We start from the raw sequence: 20531 nt of genomic DNA, 5'->3' as shown, positions 1-20531 counted from the left end.
GAATTACACCATGTGCCTTACAAATGTGACTCCTGCTTACATCCCCAATATGGTGTTCATCTTTTTTTCACAAAAGCATGAGACTGTTATCATGGTCATTTTGCCATTATCTACAGCCCTACAATTTTTTTCCCTTGTAACAGGACAGTGATAGCTGGTGCAACTATGAGACAGAATTTAACCCCCTGAAACTTTTATTGACAGTATCTGTCAAAAAAAAAAAAAATAAGGTAAAAGAAAGGATTAACTTTCAGCTATTAGGTATAGCACCAATGTGTTCTTCCCTTGAAATGGAACAAGTGAGCCATAAAGTCACTGAATTACATTAAAATCAAAATCCCTAAGACACAGGTTTTTTGTAAATCACTTTTCAGTGAATAACAGTGAAGCAAAAGAATTTATAGGTCTAGTAATTTTGCCCTTGATAACATAATTGCCATTACTATTCCAATTCCTAGAAGGTCTGATTTTACAGAGGTGCTGAGCAGCTGCAGTTTCCATTGATTTCTGGTGGAATGATCAGGACTTTTGAAAAACCCATACCACTGTGATCCAATCCTTACCAAAAATACTACTCTTTTGCATAGTATTTTAAAGTTATTTATTTCCCCTAATAGGTATTTCCAATACAATTCTCCAATAAATAATAAATCACACAAAAGACATCCTTCAAAACATCTGATATCTAGCAAATGCTTTGCATGTCTAGGAAGTGCCTAGATTTTTTATGTTTTGGAGAGTGGTTTTTTAGTGTCAACCAGTCAAAGATTTGTTCTTGGACACAAGCTCTCTCTCTGTGCGTATCTTGACAGAGCTTGGCAGACAATAGCATGCAGTCTGAACCTGCTACTGCACTCAGTTTATAAAAATCACTGGGTCACAGCTCAGCAAGCCATGCCACACACTGAAGCAGACACCATATGCAACAGGTTTGGACACCAGAACTATTTTGAAGTTGTAAGTGGGCTTTTTCTTTTTTTTTAATAGTTTCAGCATTCGAAATGAGCTAACAGGAAATAATCCCAACTTTTTCTCTGCTGGGCAGATTAATTTCAAAGTCACATTATTTGCTGTATTTTATAAATTAGATTTTGGGTCTAAACAGATGCTGATTTTATTTTGCATTTGGAGGGATGAGGACAGGGAAGTGGAGTTCTGATGTAGGAACATTAAACATGCCTAGTTTCTTCATTGGCAAAACTATCATGATGTTATTAACTGTAAAGGAAGAAAGTAAAGCAGAAATGAAAGCAAATGGCCATCGTTTGAAAAATGCATATTTTGAATGAATAAACACGCACAAAACAACAGGAGAAAGCAAACATAAACACCAAAGGGGACCTCAGTGGAGTACTAAATCAACACTATTATACAAAAGAGGGTGCACGAATACAGTTATAAACATACATTTACATATTTTACATGCCTCCATTAAATAAAATCTACCATGTATGGATAGCAGATTTATAACAATTTATTTGATCAATGAGCTGAGATTTTGGTGGTGAGAAAGTTATGAAATACTCATGGAAAATGTTCTGAGGCCAGATGCATGCTCTGTTAACCATTCTGCAAATAAATATTAGACTGAAGCATTTTACCATGTTCAATTTTGGTTTGGGTTTTCTTTTTGTGTGTGTGTTTGTTTTTTCCATAATTAAAATATGCTGGTCTTCCAGACAAGTTCCTTAAACTATGTCATATGTCTAATAGTTCGATATAAATAATGAATAGTCTCAAGACAAACAGTGCTCAAAAAACCCTTAAGCTTTAAGTTATTCATTGAAAATATTCAGAGACTACTGACAAATAAAAATGGCATTCACAGAAATCAGGCCTAATTCATGAATGATTCACAAACAGAAGAAACAGCTGAATTCATAATTAATATTCTTTACTTCAGTCGTTCAGCCAAAAAAATAACCCTATTTGAATGAAAAGTAGTGACCCGAGTTGCTTAACAAGTAACTAGTCCACAGTATCTCAGGGAAAATATGAGTAACTATATGACAAGACATACCATGAATAGTTGTCTGTCTAGTAAGCTGATTGTTACACTAGTTCACCATGCTAAATTGGTCTATGTTTGCACTCTGTGCATTGCTTGCTGATGAAACCTAAAAACCATGGCTTTTTTAAAAATATGTGGAAAGGAATTAGAGTACGACTGACTAGATTTCTGGGAATATAAAGGAACTTCTTTTGAACAACAATTTGTTCAAAATGTTCCAAATACTGAATTTTCCTAAAATTGAAAAATTGGGGTTTTAAAATTAATTTTATGTTTAAAATTTTCATGATACAAAAGATAATTTTAAGTCCACAAAATCTTCAGAACATTTTTCTTTACAAAGTATTCCAAAATTCTGGCACTTTGATAAGGTTAAAAGCAAAAATATGAAGTCTTGACATTTCCTTCAGATTACCAAGTCCACTTCTAACTACTAGACAGTCAACAAAAGTATTATGTAATTTGTCTTGCAGATTAAAATGAAATTTCTGAATTCTTTTACCTTTTTAGTTTAGTTGAAATGATCAACTGAAAAGAAGTAACCAATCCCTATTTTGACTAAATGTTTTGGAACAAGAAAAAAAGTTAGTGTTCCCTTTCCAATGAATATTTGAGTAAAAAAGAAAGGTTAGCATTTTAAATTGTCTTCCTGCATTTTCTTTGTAAGAAAAAAACCCTAAGTCTCACTTAAATTTAGCTCCATACTTTTAGTGGAAAAAGGCAAGATAAATAAAAGAACAAGGAAGGTTTTCCTCCGTTGTAAGGAAAGAGATATTATTGAAAAATTAATTTATTTAAAAATAATGTTCAAAACTCACAGTTGCTCTTTTTTAACTTCTTCTGACAGGACTGTTCCTTATGCCATCACTTCCACTATGTTCACCGCTCTCTGGCATAACAGTACCACTGCTCTCCTACAACGCCTCTCTTCCTCCCTGCATCCTTCCAGTATCCACCATCCGAGTCTCGACACTGCTAAATATTTACTTAATGTAGTACCAGCCTCTACTTCCAGAAGCGCCTCCTGAAAGCCCAACAACACTTAATGTTCTGTGTTCCCTAAAACCCATTAAAGTCTACTCTAATGTCCAGAGAGACAAACTTGCCTGGGCCTACAATATTTTCAAGGGCAATGAAAAGAAGGCATTTAAAAGAGGACCTGGACTAGTTTACATTTTAATTTGGAAGAGAGGCGGTTAATACTGAAAGTTGGGTCTTCACTTCCAGGGGAAATACTGGAAGGCAGAATAAGGCAAGGGACTTCAGAACTTCGATTTTTACGTGAATTGCTTACAGCAGCTCAGCCATCAAAGCTTCACCTATTTCTTCAGGTTTGACATGTCTTAATATGGAATCTGCGTCCCATCCATCCATAAAAGTTGTTCTGTAATAAAGAAAAAGCATAACCATAGCAGACCTGGTATTGCTAATAGCTTGAGTGTTCTATGACAGATTTCCAAACAATTAACCGGAAAATGGGAACTGAGCAAAATTAAGAGTCAAAATCTCTGCAACATTTGGTTTTATCTTGAAGCAAAATAAACATTGAACAAATTCCAACTAAAAAAATAAATGCATTGAGAAGTGTTAAAAGGTCCCATTTTGACACATTCAGTCAAAACATATGAATTTCTCAGAAATATGTGGTTTGGTTATTCAGTTGTATTTCGGCATTAAAATTCATCTTCTTGTTCTCTCAATCCACTTTTGCTTCCCATCCCCATAACAGGCAGACAGGCAGGTATCAGGACCAAATAAAGCAACCAACAGTATACATTAGCTCAAGTAAGCTTTATGATTCCAGAAAATGCATTAGAGAATACATGTTCGACCAAAACCCCAGCTTATAAAAGAAAGTAAGTTCTATAAAGGTAGAATTTATCTATGGCAAAATGCTATTTTATTTTATATTTATTTAATATTGATCTGAAGCAAAATAATTTAGATCAGTGTCAAAACAAAATCAATATCCTTATTCAGGTCAACTAACATGAAATAAAATAGCAATTTTAGTTTTAATTCTCCATCAGAAAAATACGACACTTAAAAAATGCTATCATGCTTTTTTTCCCCCTTGGAAATTACACTTCACAGTGGAATACCATTTCTGTGAAAAATTCCCAACTACCTCTAGCCAAAATCCATGTTCAGGTACTTAAATACATTTCCTGACTTTGCAGAAGCAGAATGCTCTGTGCTTCCACCAGAATGGATCCGTTCATAACACAGCCAGAAGGGACATTCCTTTTCATTAGCCTGATGTCCTGTATAGCATAGACAATAGAGATTCCCTGAATTATGTTTGAACTAGGTAAAAAACTTTACAGGATGAAAAATCCACCACAGTTCTTGGCGCATTTAAGTTCTTCCAAAGATTAAATAACCTCACTGCTAAATATTTGGACCTGATTTCTAGTCTAAATTTATCTTGTTTCCATTTCCAGACATCAGCTCTTCTCATATATTCAGTTGCTAGACTGATGAGCGTTTCATTATGACATTGCCATTCCCCATGTAGTTACTTACAAACTGTGATTAAGTCCCCCCCTTAGCCTTGTCTTTGTTAGGATAAACAGATTGTGCCCGCTGGAGTCTTTGACCATAATGCATGTTTCTGAGTGCTTTAGTCATTCTTGTGGCTATTCTTTGGTGAAAGCATACTGCTGTTAACAGACTGAATACACTGGGTCCATAATTTGGTCACAGTTTTGAACACAAGGCCTGCTACAGTGCCCCTGGAGCTTAATGGAAAGCTTCCACTTGGATGCGAGGAGTTCTGATCTATAGTGCAGAGTACACGCTCTTTTATGAGGGAAGGGTACCAGCCAGGATACTGCTTGCTCACCTGCCTGCCTTCCACTTGGCTTCTCTCCAGCTCCCGCCTAAGAGATTCTCTGCATCCATTTAGACAGCTTGTATCCCACCAGGACTTTGGCCTTAACAGCATGCCGATTAAGTAAAAATAAAGGCAGTACAAAACGTATAAACTGAGCTGTCTCCAATGTGCAGTTTGTGAATGCTCTTTTTATTGCTACGATTTAAGTGGAAGGATTTGGAAATCGGGACTGAGAATCTCTCTTCCCCTGTATTCCTTTATGGCGGAATCAATGGGTGTTCATTATCTAAATGCTTTTGACAACCAAAGGCTAAACATTACTTTGCTGGTGGAACAAAAGTATTCACCAGTTATTTAAGTGCCTTTAACGCGGGTACGCGGTTTCTGAGACAGATAACAAAAGATTCACTTACAAAAAATAGTGTCTTACGCTTTTGGCACAAACATTTCATCTCAAAGTGAGTTTCGCAGTTTCAGTGACTGGTTCCTTAAAATACAAAGTTCATTCACATAATTTTCATTCAACACGCTGACAGCTGTATTGCTGGGGTTTTTTCTGAATTCCATAGTGCCTTCTCTAAAAAAGACTTCAGAGAAATGGAATTGATAGGCTGCTTGTCACTGACAAGGGTTGATTTGTAACCAGTCAGGAGATGCCCTCACTGACCAAATAGTAACAGCCTGAGACAAGTCTCTCAGTCAAACATTTTCACGTCAGGGAACAACCCATTGGATAGAGAGGAACATTTCATACACTTCTCAGTTGGTGGGACAGCCAGCTTCCTGAACAAATATGTAAAGTTTCTGGTCAAAATACGATATTTTGAACCAAGATCTGGATGAGTGTCACCTCATCACACTGTTTTTGCAGTAATTGTTTTTCGAAGTTTTGTGACTTTGCCTTTGGAAAAATATCACTGCAGTTTTCATGCCAAGCATAATTGGGCATACATGTGATTCCCTTGGGCCCCGCTCCCTGTAAGAAACTTTGCACAATTCTGTGTCTTTTCCACAAGTCACAGTTTTTCCATCAGCATTTTTATCTGCTGGCTGCTGAAACATGCATTTTGAAGTAAACGGAGTCTTTATTTAAATCCCTTCCTGTTGTCTGATAACTCTGCAGTAGCTTAGCTGTTCATCACGAAGAAACATGAGGTCATTTCACCCGTATTTGTAGTCCAGTATGTTAACATGGTCTGTTCTTCTCTTAAGTGGTATGTGTAACCGCCAGTCAAACAGTTGATTGAGCCGAAAGATCTCACAGGCTTTAAGAAATTCAATTAAGTTAACCCTGAAGATTTTAATTTTACATCCATTTCTCAAAGTATCAAACAAAAAATTGCCTTATCATGAAGCAATATATTTTCACCACTTAATTGTCAGATATTCTTATTGATTGCACTTTTATTTCAAATAAACAACACCATCTGATCTGTTTGAAGTACTCTTTGTGGCCAGGTTGCCTTGGCTATAGAGGTATGTGGAGAAAGAAAATCCTGTCTCTCAGAGAATTTTCATATTTTGAAGTTTGGTTGCCTTCAGAAGCAAGCCCCATCTGCAAAAAGAAAGGGGGGCCTGACTCTGTATCTATAAGTGAAATAACCTATTGTTTGTTTGACAGCCCTAAGGTTGCCAATGCAGTAGCATTTTTTGAAGAGACTGCTGAGGATGAGGACAGAGAAGCTGGCAAGAAACTACTCTTCCTAGAGAGGTTGGACTAGATGATCCCTGAGGTCCCTTCCAACCTGGGACTCTGTGATTCTGTGATATTCTTTGCTGCAGTAAAACCTTTTCTGTTGAAGATTTTAACTTTGAGAGTGAGAAAGTTCCAACACAAGTTGTTTCGTCATAATCTTGCCAGCTACCTCCATTTGGCAACTCAGCAAGTTGAAAGGATATTGTAATGAGCACTTTGATGATTTTAATTTTCTATGTAGTATTTTAGATTTTAGTCAGCATCTTTACTTTCCATGCTATACAACGTATAGCATGAGTATAAAACTGTACCTGGAAGAACCACATTAACGACTGCTCTGTACAACGTATAACAGGAAGGACCAAGTCAGACAAGGAAATTCCTTCCTAAGTTTAAAGAACTCCCCAAACTTGATGCTTAACCTAAGCATCCATAAAAACTAAGATTATTTTGTAAAATTGTTCTTTCATATGTATTAAAAAATCAGTCCTTTGGCTAAAGTCTACAATTCAAAATTCTATTTACATACATATGTTGGCTCAGTCTCTGATAATTTTAACATGTTCTCCCCAGCTCTGTCCTACCTGTGTTGTACGGTGTAGACACAGCATGCTGACAGGCGTGAGCCTTTGTTGATTTAGCTGGGTTATTCAGGGATAATCCAGCTACTCAGTCAGTATATTGCCTTACACAAGAAGATTCTTGCTATACGGAGAGTAGCAGAAGAGGATTTTGTAATAAAGCAAGAAAGGCCTAAGTTATGTTACAGTTACACATATGTACATATAAATATCAGTATCAATAAATTCTATTAACTTTTCTGGCACAAAAGAAAAAAAAAAACTCCCCCTTAAAATCTTCATGTCTGGGAGGACAGGGGATGGAGAAGGATATATATTCACTTCAGATGAAAATGCCTTTAAATATGCTTACATATGACAATCCAGCTCTCAAAGAAGTATCCTATGTAAAAGATCCCCTTTCACCCTCTAGCGTGGGTGGCCAAAAAAGGAATATTTTTTTTTTCAGTCAAATGCTGAAATTCAGCATAAGACACAAACATTGACTTACACCTATAAACCTGATGCAAATTGTTTAAACCTAGCAAGTACAAAACCAGATTGAAATCACCTGACAGCCTTTTCTTCAGCCACTTGATTTTTTTCAGTATAAGGTGTTCCACTGTCTTATTACAGAGAATTTGAAGGATCTGGGATAGGGCTCCAATGAGCCCTAACTGCTTACAGTTACATGCAAGGCTTTGATAATAACTTCATAATGCTCTACTTGGTTTAAGAAATATCAACAGTGATGCATCAGAGATGCAAGACATGACAGAATAATATGGAATTGACAACCAGTATTATCTTGTGAATGCAGCTACAAAATGCAGCAGATTTTAAAGTTAATTCAGCAATCACTAGCACAAGTGAGCCTTACTTTATGATGTGGACTGATGACAAGTATGAAGACGACAACTTGTATTTATTTAGAAAGTCAGTAAAGAGGGTAAATAAATTTGAAATGAGAATTTCTCTCTCAGTTAACATTCAAAGGAAGAAAAATTAATCTACTGAAGGAGAGTGGAACAGAAGTGAGTGAAGGAATATGTTGCAGTCTGTGGAAAAAACCCTCCACTTGCTGGGTACCTAATCCAGCAAGCAAATTTTGCATCTCAGCTGAGCCAGGGTGTATATAGAAGAGTTGAACACTGAGGGCTATGTGTAGAAAAATTCTGAGAAAACACGTCCTTGTTCATGTTGCTGAACAGAGGCGCACTGAGCATGTGCACTATTCCAAAAGTAAGGAGTGACACCAGAAAGTAAATCAATCAATACATGGTTTTAATTTAATTTTCTTGGTAGTCAAGACATACAAACACAGACAGCATGAAGATGAATGCCTGCTAAGAATGAGAGCTGCAGACCTGTGTCACTGCTCAGATAAGTATCACTGCTCACAGAAACCTTTGAGGAAAAAAGATACCTAAAATAAAGATATACTTTTTCTCATTTAAAAGTACACTGGGTTTAGATTGATGGGGTTACTGTGGTTGACTAAACTGAGTTTCTCATAGTCTAGTGAATTGAGTCATTTTGGTGTGAGGGTAAAAATTAGCATTCTGCTGATTTCTCTGTCTGGTTTTGGAGAAGGGGCTTCCTGTGGTCAAGAATTATGCGCACTACATCATCATGTTAGGGTCTAAGTAAATGTTTAAGTAACAAGGCAACATGAAATCCTCAGCTTACTTGTCCAAAGTCATGCAGAAAATCTGAGACAGAGCTGAGAAATAAGACCAAGTATCTTAATCCTAGTTTACTCACATATACATATTTCCCTCTGAAAATGCTATGCCCTGTATTAGCTATCCAGCTAAATACTTTCTTTTCCACCCAGAATTGACTCTGTGTGCATTTTGGTGCCAAATCTGTTTTCTTAATGTTAGTTTTGTTATTAAGACAATGAATTGCCTTTGCTAGTTTGTGAAAATGAGCTGAAACCGGCACATTCCCATTAGATGATGCATCTAATGGGACCATGTTCACTAAGGCTTGTTAAATCCTATAGCTTGAATAGGGTATCTGCTGAAAAAAGTAGACATATTCATGAAATAAATAATTATGTAATTAAACCAGTCATATATAATAGGATAATATCTGATTAAAGTCTCCGACATTTTAGCACTATTATGTGAGTAAAGGGCTTGATATTATTCCTACCTGCTCAGTCAGCACATCTTCCTAATTTATTCATTGCATTTTACTACTATCCAAACAGCTCACAACACAGATTATTCTAGAAAAGTCATAGAAGCTGCTTACAGAGTGCCCAAGCATCATGTGTAGGCAAGGTAGCAGCTTACTGTGGTTGGACTACATGAACAACTGTAATGTATTCATTAGTGAATGATTATCCCCATTTTACAGACAGGAAACTAAAGTCACAGAGGACATGAAGAAAGCCCTTACAGCAACTGGTTTCAAGGTATCAGTCTTGGCTGGCTAATTTAGTCTCCTTACTTTCCCTTTTTACAGTCAATGTAGAAAACTGAAGACCTCTCCTGAGCAGCAGCATGGCAAAAGTACATAGAAAGTCTGCAGCAGGGGAAGACACTGAATCCAAGTCTTTAAGAACTCAACTCACATTGTACCCACGTGCAAACTCTCATTCAGGATGAACATTTACTCATGGATGCAGCTAGCATCTGGCTGTACATATGTGTTGGAAGACTGGAGACAGAAATTAAAATAGGTAGACAAAAGCACAGTTGCATTTGTACCATAACCTAAAGCACATGTACTGTTCAACAGCTTCCCTTCCCTGCTTTTTCCTTCTCCCTCTCCTCACAAATCGTCTTCTGTAGTAACATAAACTAGAAATGGGACTACATCCAAGATATTCTTATTCCCAGGGAAATTTCATAATCACTAGGCTGGAGAGTCGACGCTGACTCTCACATTAGCCCAGCAAACTCACAGTTATATCAAACAATATGAAACAGCTCCAAAATACAGTCTGAGGGCCCCTTCACTTCATGACACGTTTTTAAGCTGAGTTAGGGTGGTCTCCTACTAGGAATGAAATATATTCTTGAACACTGGGTCAGGAAATGAGGGAACAATATAGGCATGGAGCCACAGAGCTATCGGATGACTGAAGCAATTGCAGAGGAGGAACACAATACTTTCCCATCTTTGGAAGAAAAGTCCAAATCTCCCTCAGATTTTAGCCTGGCATATGTTATGCTTGTGGAAATGATCTTATGCAGACATATGGTGTGCTTGCTTGTCCATTTACCTCTTCATAACTGCTTGAATATGGCCAATTTCTGCCAAATTTGACAAGGCAGCAGTAATCTCAAAGGTATTGAGTTACTATAGGTTTCATGCAGATAAGCAGCAGCACATTTGCCTTTCTCTCTGAGGGAGGGACAGCAGTTTGAGCTTGCTTTTGTTGGATACCGGAGCACCCATACAAAGAGAGAGATGCTACCAAAGTCCCCACTGTAAGAGAAGTGGCAAAGGAGCTTGCTCACTATTCAATATCAGAGTTTCTGGCCAGGAGACCCCGAGCTGGGGGGAAGCAAGCTGTTGGCACTGTGCCTTCTGAAAGTATTTGCTTTACAAGAATGCTTTGGCACTCACCTCTTGCCTTGGTCTCAGAGCTGGGAGCTCCGGGTGGAGGCAGGCACCTGCCTGTGGGCAGAGCAAGGCCCCTCAGTCTCAGAGAAGTGTGAGGTTTAACACGTGGCTTTTCAGGAACAGTGTTTTGTTACTTTTGCTTTAGAGGCAGGTGGAAAGAAAGGAAAGGCAGAAGGAAAGAGGGAAGCAGGTAAGCAAATTAGCTCCAGAAAAGCAGTGATGTAATCCCCTCTGGACAGACTATCATAATATGTCTTTAAAAATCACTGGGATGTTTAAGGGAATTAATTAGTTTACAGTTTCTATAAATATATTCCTGAGTGGCAGGCGTTCTGGCAGCCATATGCAAAGCTGACTGCCCAAATACAATTGCAAAACCACCTGCCAGGAAAAAAATCATGTTTATCTGCTGAGAAAATAGATATGTTGCACCAGTCTGTTCTCAGAGTAGCATGCACGGCAAACCTCTTAACTCTGGAATGTCCATGTAATCATGGAGAGAAATGTGGAAATAGGAAGAACTGATATGCCTGTACAGAGGCTGAGAATACTTTTTTTTTTTCTTTCACTGATGTCCTTGGTATTGAATGCTTCTTTCTCAAAAAGGTGATAAATAATTTACTTGCTTATCATAAGATACTGAAGAGCAGATTCCACTCTCAACTGTTACTTCAGTTTTTCACTGATGTGTGTGAGAAGTGATTCAGCTCCCCACTCAAATGTTTGCAAGTCCTTTTCCTGAGTGAAGTCTACAGTTCTTTATATTTGTATATTCCTTTGACTCAGATTCAGTATTCTAAATTTAAATTAATGTAGAGTTCAAAGTTCTAGCCTTTAGCATTTAAGACTGCAAATATCAACTATTAATATGCAATGCAAAACCCTGCATTCCCTCGCACTGTGAGATGCTATGTTTACTTGATTACAAAATCATAGAATACTTGAGGTTGGATGAGGTCTTTGAAGAGCATCCCATCCCACTACCCTTGCTCAAGCACTGTCAGCCGGAGCTGGTTGCTCAGGGCCACGTCCAGTTGGGTTTTGAACATCTCCAAGGAAGGAGCCTCCGCAACCTCTCCGGGCACCGGTTCCGCTGTTCAGTGGAAATATTTTGATTAGGTTATTCCTTTTTTTCCATTTGGAGTAAAAAAGAATTGTTCTTTTGCTGTAAGACTATTAATGATCAGCAGCAAGAACTATAAACTAGTTTCTATTAACTCTATCTAAATTATGCTCAGCTAGATAGCTGAAATCTTAGAGTGACTGCCCTGTTTCCCACCTTACAAAAAATACGTTAATAAGCCACTAGCAAATTTTGGAAAGTACAAGAATACCTGTGCACGTACATTACACAAGCTGTAACAAGAACTTTACAACCACGTGACCAACAGGTAAACTACAGGAAGTACCAAGTGTTTCCAGAGTGGTGCTCTTCACCAAAGTCAGTAGCTTCTGGTTTTTATCACTTGTCTTAATCACTCATAAAACACTGTCTGCTGCCAACTTGACTTCATACTCTGTGTATATGTGTGAATCCGTAGAGTGGGCAATGCAAGGAAGTTGGACTAGTATAGAATTGTAGTAATGTTTGTAGTAAACCAGAATTATCATTTGTATTTAAAGGGAAAGTAATCTACCACGCAAAATAAAAGAGCATATGACTACAACAGGGATGTCACCCTGTCTGGCTTCAGGAAGTGTGCCTGCCTTCTCACATGGCCTTTTTCTCAAGCTTCCCTCAGGATAGGGTTGCAGAGGTGAGATGAACCACCAGCTGAGTCACAGAAATCCAGCCCTCTGGCCACAACTTTTCATTAATGGTAATCCAGCCAGCTCTGCCAAAAAGATCTCTCTGTGCCACTCCTGTGAGAACCTGTTCTTTATTTGTAAAGCAAAGGAACCCAGCTCTGAAAGTGCTACTGAAGCAATTGACTGTCTCAACATGCTGCTCTCTCTGCATCATGCTATTTTCTTTTCCATCCATACAGGGCTACCTTGTTCTGAACATGGTGCTCTGAGCCCACCTCCCTGTGGCAACACTCTGCTAGGAGGCACTGTGCATATACAGGGCTTTTTTCAAAACACAAGAGGGCCATCTCTGTGGTGACAGGTCATATGACCTTTTGTTGGGGCAGAAATAAATTGCAGGTAATTAAGATTAAGCTAGGCAGAGGTAATATCACTTTATCACTCTATAGAAATCAGAATGTATATTTCACAAAAGAGTATTTGTCTTGATGCTGAGATCACAGAAAAACAGTGCTTGGAAATCTGTCACAAACTCTCATCTGTCTGTAGCTGTCATTTTGTAGCTAGGAGGCAGTCTTGTTAAGTTTCATCACTTCCCTGGACATTTATACCAAGTAGTGCAGCGCCTACAGAATTTATTTAGAGTTAAAATAATAAAAAGACATATCTATGACTCTAGGCTCCTATAGCACCTTCATTAATTTATACAATACAATGAAACCCAGCAGCATTAATCTAATCATTTCAGTGGGAATGCAACAATGTACAGAAATTACTTCCTTTCCCATGATCGCTGTGAGAAGTTTGCTCTCAGCTTTCTCCAAATACTCTTCAAACAGCTGGTTTTTATAGCAGTCTGAAAAGTCACCACAGAAAGGCAACTTTTGACCCCAGGACAGGCAGCAATTTCAGTTTGCTCAGAGCCATCAGAGCTGTTCCCCTCTATCATAATGAGAAAGCTCTAGTTTAAGGATTACAGCTGCTACAGCATGGCCCAGAGGAGAAATATCCCCATGTATCAGGTCCCATGTCAGAGCCAGCAACTTCAATTTCAGCCCGAAGCGCCCACAGTTTCTAGAGCATTGGGATCACCTTTGCCCATACAAAATATTTCTTATAATAAATATCTGCATTCCTCACTAGCTGCAATAACCAAATGATTTAAAGTTACAGGTCTTTCATAAAGGATAGTGCAAACATTCAATCTTGAAATGACAAAAGCAGGGGCAATTACACTAAGGAGCAAATCCAAAAAGAAAGGTTGTGGTCTTCTAGCCAGATGATGATTGTCAGTCCAATCTTCAAAAAGGGCAAGAATGAGGACCCGGAGAACTATAGGCCAGTCAGCCTCACCTACATCCCTGGAAAGGTGATGGAACAGTTCCTCCTGGAGGACATCTCCAGGCATGTAGAGGACAAGAAGGTTATCAGAAACAGTCAACATGGATTCACCAAGAGAATATCATGCTTGACCAACCTGCTAGCCTTCTACGATGGCGTGACTGGCTGGGTCGATGAAGGGAGAGCAGTGGATGTTGTCTATCTTGACATCAGTAAGGCATTTGACACTCTCTCCCATAGCATCCTCATAGTTAACCTAAGGAAGTGTGGGTTAGGTGAGTGGACAGTGAGCTGGATTGAGAACTGGCTCAACAACAGAACTCAGACGGTCGTGATCAATGGAGCAGAGTCTGGATGGAGGCCTGTAAATAGTGGTGTTCCTCTGGGGTCCGTACTGGGTCCAGTCCTGTTCAACGTATTCATCAATAACCTGGATGATGGGATAGGGTGTAACCTCAGCAAGTTTGCTGATGATACCAAGCTGGGAGGAGTGGCTGATACACCAGAAGGCTGTGCTGCCATCCAGCGAGACCTGGACAGGCTGGAGAGCTGGGCCGAGGGGAACCTCATGAAATTCAACAAGAGCAAGTACAAGGTCCTGCACCTGGGGAGGAACAACCCCATGCACCAGGACAGGCTGGGGGCTGAACTACTGGAAAGCTGCTCTGCTGAGAAGGACCTGGGGGTGCTGGTGGACAACAAGTTGACCATGAGCCAGCACTGTGCCCTTGTGGCCAAGAAGGCCAACGATATCCTGGGCTGCATTAAAAGGAGAGTGGCCAGCAGGTCGAGGGAGGTTATCCTCCCCACTCTACTCTGCCCTAGTGAGGCCCGATTTGGAGTACTGTGTCCACTTCTGGGCCCTGCAGTTCAAGAAGGACAGGGAACTGCTTGATCAAGTCAAGTGGAGAACTACGAAGATGATCAGGAGACTGGAGCATCTCTCATATAAGGAAAGGCTGGGAGACTTGGTTTTGTTTAGCCTGGAGAAGAGAAGACTGAGGGGGGATCTTATCAATGCTTATAAATATCTAAAGGGTGGGTGTCAATAAGATGTGGTCAGATACTTTTCCGTGGTGTCTGCCAACAGGACAAGGGGTAACGAACACAAATTGGAACACAGGAAACTCCACCTGAATATGAGGAAAAACTTCTTTCCTGTGAGGGTGCCAGACCACTGGAACAGGCTGCCCTGAGAAGCTGTGGAGTCTCCTTCTCTGGAGATATTCAAAGCCCACCTGGATGCAGTCCTGTGTACCTGCTCAAGGAGAGGGTGTTGGATGAGATGATCTCCAGAGGTTCCTTCAAACCCCTACCATTCTATGATTCTGTGAATCATGTCTTCTGCAAATTATAAAGGACAAAGGGAAAGAAAGCCTGCTTTGCCTTTGCTTCATGGAGTGATACTTCCTCTTATGTTGAAGTTCCTCTTTCTTGGATATTTAGGGGTCAGGGCACAAGCTGTGTCCAGTTTTGGGCCCCCCACTTTAAGAAGGACAGGGAACTGCTTGAGCAAGTCAAGTGAAGAGCTACGAAGATGATCAGGGGACTGGAGCATATCCCTTTTGAGGAAAGGCTCAGTTTGTTTAGCATGGAGAAGAGAAGACTGAGGGGGGATTTCATCACTACCTATAGATATTTATCTAAAGGGTGGGTGTCAGGATGATGGGACTTGGCTCTTTTCAGTGGTGCCCAATGACAGGACAAGGGGCAATGGGCACAAGTTGGAAACCAGGAAGTTCCAGCTCAATATGAGAAAAACATTCTTTCCTGTGAGGGTGACAGAGCAGTGGAACAGAGAGGTTGTGGAGTCTCCTTCCCTGGAGACATTCAAAGCCTACCTGGATGTGTTCCTGTGCCCCCTGCTCTAGGTGTCCCTCCTCAAGCAGGGGGTTGGACAAGATGATCTCCAGAGGTCCCTTCCAACCCCTACCAGTCTGTGATTCTGTGATTCTGTAAGGCGGCAGGCATAAAATGAGAGTGGAAATGGAAACATGCACTGCTGGTACTGCAGAAGCCCTGTTACAAACCATTTCCATTGAGTGCAAGCAGTCAGTGGAAAACCACTACTCTCTAAAAATAAACACCAGGTTAAAGTGTTTGAGGACAACCTTTTTATTCTTTATGTTCAGGGAAGATTAACCTTTGCAAGGCCACTTTAATGAAATATTATGTAAAGTCCTAAGCAGCATAAGTACTGTCATTGCCATCAGAATCTAGGCAATTTTTCATTCTCTTGACTTCCACTACTACTACAATGGAGGAACTGCAGTCAGAAGTCCCAAGATATCTTTCAGAATCCATTGCCCAGGATTTTAAACTTGCAAAATATATTCTTTACAGCACTCAAAAAGCCCAGACTCTCCTGAATATTCACATGTAAAGATCCCACCCAAGTATGCTCAGATGGGACAAAAATGGCATTTGAAATCCCTTTATCTTGTCAGAACACAAGCCAGACTGACAGTTGGTTTCTATAGTATTATTAATTTCTATTTATTAGCATGGAGTTCAAAGACATGAATATTTCATAGCACAGAGGAAGAAATATCCCCTCTCATTATAGCCTGACCACACTGATGCTATCGCGGTTATCACTCCAGATTCAAGAAAAACAACAACAGAAAACCCCAGTACTACAACAGGGTTGTTCTGAGGCTGTATATTATTCCTTCTGTTGCTGATAACATGATGAAGCCTTAGAGAATCGACTCAGAGAACTTGCTTACAGACATTTTCTACACTTCACTTCTCTCTCACATTCCCTCCTAGGTAGGCAACCGACAGGAGTCAAAGGATTCAAGTAGTTTCTTTCTGACCTCAAGATGTATCCTTTCTTTGCCCGTTACCCTCTTTCTTACTTTACATTTGCCTCTTTCTAGCTCCTTCTGTGCATCAATAAGCGTTTGTGGAAGGTAACTTCCCAAACAGAAGTCTTTCCTTCCATAAAGCCTTTCCCAGAGTCATGTGCATACCAAGTATGGAGGAGACCTTCTCAGGTTAACTGCAGGTCTCATGGAAAACAATATATGATAGCTGCTGAAGGACAGATCAACCTGACTCTGTGTGAATGATAAAAGCCACTGTGTCACTTCCTACTGGTTTTTGCCTACTTATTCTCCTAGTATTTCTCACTTAAGATCAGTCATCACATCTGCAGTAAAATAACAAAGGCTTACTCCTTTTCTGTACAGTGTGTCTTAGGCTTAGACAAACGTATGTGGGGAAAAAACGCCATAATTTTTACATTTTAGGTGAACAAAATTTATTCTCTGCATGTTGTAATTAATGGTGCAAATGATCATTAAGCAATGCTTCCATACCGTAACAAAATAAAATCTTTGGTTAATTAGGAGATGAAAACATATAAAGAATATGTGAACTTTGCCTCCTGTTCTAATACAAGCCTTCAGCTCATTTATATTGTTAGTTGAACAATTAGTATTTCTGAATTGTAAACCCCCAGGGAACAGAGGAGTAGAGAACATGTTCCTGCTACACTGCATTATCCTGGTAGTACCAAATAGCTGTGACCACAGGAGACCCAGTTGCTCTCCAGAGTCTTTCAGCAACACAGGTGGATTTCAACCGCTAGGAAGGGAAAGTTAAGTACATAACTGCATTTTGGTAAGCCTTGTCATAATGTTCTTCTCCATCAATCTCCCAGCCCATGAAGCCTGACAGATAGGCGGAGAGAGGAATGAAAGATGGAAGGGTCCAGAGGGGTCCAGAGGGGTAAAGCACCATATCCAGATCAGCCAGGCATCAAAGCCATCCTTATCCACACCTCCTCTTCAGATGGTGGGAAGTAACAATGTCCTTGAGGCTACTCCAGTTGTTGTACATTGATATGTATGTCTATGACTATTCAGTGTACAGATTTTAGGCAACAGTTGCTGGAACACAACACTTCTGAACTTGATGATTACTACAAAAGGGAAAAGAATAAAAATGCATAAAGAAGAGGAAGCAGATTTAGCACAGCTGCTGACGAATGGCATAGAAGAGGGACTCTGCAGGGGAGAAGTTTCTACTGAGTTTCTATTGATAGCCTAGAATAATGCATGGGCTCGACTGGGTTGAAGAGACTCATCTATAAATAGGACTAGTCTTTCTTCTGCATTGATCAGCAGACATAGGCATAGCCAAGGAATTTAATGCAGATGATGCATTTGGCAAAAACAAGAAGAGAATGGTTTTTGTCTAAAATAATACAGTGGAGAAAGTGCTCAGGAACAACTAACTCACGGAAGTGTTATTGCTGAAATGTTGCTGTCATCAGTACTTGCATGGGCTTTTTAATCTGTCCCTCACAGCTAATGTTGGCCACATAAATTAAAGTCATCCAGGAACTAACTGAACTAGCCTTCAGGTTCTCTTGAAAACTATCTGAGGTTTCTACTCCATTCTTGCTGTTATGCACTGGGAATGCAAAGATGACCTGAAAAAAATGTATTTTGATGACCTGTCAGTAAAACATCACCACACTGGTGGAGAACCATGAAGGAGATGTGCTTCCTTCTCAATGTGAAGGCAAAAAAAGGAGAAGGAAGAGAGAGAGGGAGCTACAGAGTTTCTCTTATCTTGTGACATTGACCTCAAGACTACCTGTTAACTGGGGATGCTTCAGGGCCTTTAGTGACTTGGTAAAGCTGCCACTGAGTATCTCTACCTGAATCGAAAAGTGAGTTATTTAAGAGGACAGGGTCTGGTAACCTTACACAAGCCTCCAGTCCTTGTTTCACTGCACAATTGCATCCATGCTGCGAAACCATTGTTGCCTGAGCATCATTTTCCTGAGAAGCATAATAATATATTCCTTTCAGTGCTGTGTATATCTCAAATGCTATAGAGGAATAACATCACCCATTACTGTGATGGGTGCTTAACAGAAGACAGCTACAGATGAGGTCAGGAAATGGAAATTATACTGGGTGAAATTGGGTCTATGTTACACCTCTGAAACAACAGAGTAGTTTTGGATTTAGACAAATTTAAACAAAAGAGTCTTCAAAGACACTGCATGTGAAGTTGCAAAAGGAACCGTAAACAAGTAGAACACAATTATCCATGTGACTAATTGCTCTGTCTGCCTCTTCCTTAAAGCATTGATAGTGCTTGCATATACCTGTTTCTGGTACACCTCGCATCAAACTTCTCAGCTATCTTACACAGGTAACTGAAGGCTAACTGGGACTTGCACAGAAATAATTGCTATGGTTTAACATAAAAAGTGCTGAATGATTTTTTCATTAGAAGGGTCTGTGAAATCAGAATTGCTAACCATTTGTCACACCCTTATTTAATTCAGGGAAGCAAACCACAGTGTATGGAGAGCGCTATTTATCCATGGAGAATACATGTCATTGTCACAGGATATTATGCATTCTAAAAAGTTCACATGATATCAAAACAGCAATTAGACAAATTCATGGAATGAAAATTCAGCAAGTGCTATTCAATATGGAAATAAATACCTCTGTACAAGAACACCTGGCCTAGAGATAGCTGACAACTGGGAGTGCATACCAGGGAGGTACTACAATATGTTTGTCCCAATCTTCCATTTTTTCCTAGGTATCCAGTTAATCACTGCCAGTGACAGCATCCTGGGCTGGACTGAGCTTTTGTCTGACTCGTACAGCTATTCTTCAGTTCTTCGAGGAGAACTCTGCATTTACTCTTATTAGACATAGCACGTTTACTGTGTACAACTGATATAATATATGCAAAATCACGTACAACCAGGCACCACCATTACTGAATATACCCTAATCACTAAATCAATATTCACCTCTACAGTAGTTAAATTTTCCACTGTATTTTAAGGAAAAGAAGTTTGCAAGTCTAGTGCAGCAAGTGCTGATTACTGTATTTTTAATGATGCACACCATATTACCACAGTTACTACTTTGCTGCAGTCTAACCGAAACCATGTTTTAGAAGAACTTCCAAATATTTATTTCCTTTCCTCTCTCCTCTTGTGTATTGAAAAACTCTAAAACAATGTACCAATTAAAACCATTGCCTTAACACAGACACAGATAGAGGTGTTTCATAGTGCACTGAAGCTTCAGACTTTTTTTCCCTCACGACCTCTGACAATAAGGGGTCCAAAGCAATCACGGAATTTTTGCTTCATGGCTATCTTTACTGTAAGTAAGCACTGAAAACACTAACTACATGCCATCTATGTGATCATTTCTATTTTCAATACATCATACAAAGATTACCTGAATATGAATGCCTATGTAGATTTTTTTTAAGTTTATTGATCATTACTGTTGCATCTAGCTAACATACTGGACAGTTTACAGGCACAATGGACAGCTGAGTAGTTCCTTGATCCTCTTGTGGAAGAAGACCTAAACCCTAATCTTACAGTTAAACAAGTATACATGGCTTTGCTCATGCACGTAGCCGTGATGTATTAATGAAAATTATGTGCATTAGCGTCAGTCAATCTGGATTTAACTGTTGTGACGATCAATGCTTAAAACTACAATTACACAAAACTAGCACCCAGTGTGTTACATATCCCATTCTGGGTAAATACTATGGAAAAAAAGAATTACATGCACCAAAAAGTTAGAGTTCTTGGAACACAGAAGAAAACATACTCAAAGTAAAATTGTCTTTTACTTAGTCCTTTAAAAAAACCCACAATCTTTGTGACTTCTGAAAATTGGTATGTGTTAGTTATGAGTCTTATGTGGCTTCTAAAATTGGTCTCTCTAAAATTTGCCAAGGTTTTTT

General features: G+C 39.4%; 1 long non-coding RNA gene across 1 annotated transcript in view; it reads right to left on the bottom strand.

The window, feature by feature from the left end:
* Window positions 1-725: 725 nt before the first annotated feature.
* Window positions 726-20531, bottom strand: part of LOC135315710 (uncharacterized) — a 187758-nt gene continuing 167952 nt past the window's right edge. The window contains exon 5 of the long non-coding RNA XR_010375213.1: window positions 726-3395. This is a non-coding gene — a long non-coding RNA (uncharacterized LOC135315710). The remainder of the gene's footprint in view (window positions 3396-20531) is intronic.

This window comes from Phalacrocorax carbo, chromosome 1 (genome assembly GCF_963921805.1).
Source record: "Phalacrocorax carbo chromosome 1, bPhaCar2.1, whole genome shotgun sequence".
NCBI lineage: Eukaryota > Metazoa > Chordata > Aves > Suliformes > Phalacrocoracidae > Phalacrocorax > Phalacrocorax carbo.
This window is presented reverse-complemented; position numbering and strand designations above follow the sequence as displayed.